Source organism: Amphimedon queenslandica, unplaced genomic scaffold (assembly GCF_000090795.2).
Source record: "Amphimedon queenslandica unplaced genomic scaffold, v1.1 AMPQUscaffold_5504_Cont22528, whole genome shotgun sequence".
NCBI classification, from domain to species: domain Eukaryota; kingdom Metazoa; phylum Porifera; class Demospongiae; order Haplosclerida; family Niphatidae; genus Amphimedon; species Amphimedon queenslandica.
This window is the reverse complement of record NW_003554195.1, coordinates 1-1688: the sequence shown is the minus strand read 5'-3', so window position 1 is coordinate 1688 and position 1688 is coordinate 1. Positions and strand designations below refer to the sequence as shown.

Sequence of the window (1688 nt, the reverse complement as noted above, 5' to 3'; positions counted from 1 at the left end):
TGGACCAACCAGTCCCTTTACTGTCACTGCCCAGAGTATGAGGGAAGTCGGACTACAATATCTTGAAGAGGTGAAGGACTGAAGAGAATAAAAGTAGTATTGTTTTGGTTGGGATTGGTTTATTTAATTATTATTTACTGTTAAAAAAAATTTATTTATGTAGTTACAGCCTAGCTACATGTAGTTGTAATTTACATATACAGTATGTCATCAAAAAATGACTACAAAATTACTTGGTTATGAGCATGTTTAGAAACAAGCAAATTTTGTCATGCATTTTTAATCAATAAGAGATTGATGCTTTGCTCTTACCCTTTTGATGTTTTATATTCTGTTCCAGTGTACATGTATCTGAATCCAGTTACTATTATTATCATTATTCTAGGAAAGATAACATTTTGAACAATATGAAAGCCAGTTAGGACCTTTTGACAAGTCACCACTAAATGAACCAGAAGGACTAGGAGGAGAGAGTGGAGATGAGGAGGCAGAGGAAGAAGATACTAGTACTAACATGAATATTACTGGACAATCCAGTGTCATCATTACTAGTGAAGACAGTATTCAGGTATGGAAACAGATTATTGTATGGCAGGTAATTTTGGAGGGAGTTAAGATTGGCAAATTTGGCATTTCTATAGCCATTTGCAAAAATAAAAATCCGCCATTTTGAGCCATTATGTGCATGCTCAATGGCATATGGCCACAAATTTGCCAATCACCAAAATTCAGCAATTCGCCAAAATTAAAAAATTTTCTGGTGTACAGTATGATAGTTGTTGATTGTCCAATGACTGTATAGATTGGGACTATAGATGTTGAAGGCACAGATGAAGAGGATATAGAGAAAGGGAGGAAAGGAGAAGGATTGATAGCCAGTAGTTTGTTACCAGTCACTGGTGGTGGTATGGACATATTGAGTCATGATTTACAATATTCATCATCATCAAGCAGTGAAGGAGAGGGGGAAGAGGAGGATATTACTGATATGGAAGAAGTGTAACTTTGTTTATGTGTAGGTATCATACTCCATTCATTTTTAACTTAATGCACAAAAAATGATTAAAATATTTTGCTTGCATGTACTATAATCCTATAAAATGGATTATTTTACTTAAGGCCTTTCTACACTAGCACTTCTAATGTGCATTGAACTGGTTTGAAACCGGTTCCAGTCATTCCACACCTGATGCGAATTGACTTCAATGAGCATTATCTCAAACCACCTCCATATGTGGTTTGAATGCGCATTCAATAGATAATCAATGGCAGCTGGATCAGAAATGCTATCAAAATAATTATACATGATCCTTAAGATAGTGTGGAATCACTTGATGTGCATTCAATGCGCATTAATAAGCCGACTTCTGGAACCGGTTCAAGTGTATAAAGGCCTTTAGTTGCCTTGTGATGGGTGTTACTGGTCAAGCAGCTGCAGGTCATCAGACTCCTCTGAGGATCCTGTTAAGTCTAGTCTCATGTAGCCAGCCCCTCCCTCTAGTCCTGTTGATCAATCAAAAGAGAATGTAGACATAGCAGTTACATGTAGCTTATGGTCCAAGCACAAGTTGCTTAGGGACCTTCAGTAAATAGCAAGTCATTGGTATATACTCTTGTGTAAAGTCTAGTGCATTGTAAAATTCTCAATAATAATAACAATAATAAGTGAAATGGAGACATTAAACAAA

The 1688-nt window shown here is 36.3% G+C and overlaps 1 long non-coding RNA gene across 1 annotated transcript; it reads left to right on the top strand.

Moving 5' to 3' along the window:
* On the top strand, positions 1-1068 carry LOC109592348 (uncharacterized). Its single transcript, XR_002190307.1, has 3 exons — positions 1-70; positions 386-568; positions 803-1068. It is a non-coding gene; the product is annotated as an uncharacterized LOC109592348 (long non-coding RNA).
* Positions 1069-1688: the final 620 nt, after the last annotated feature.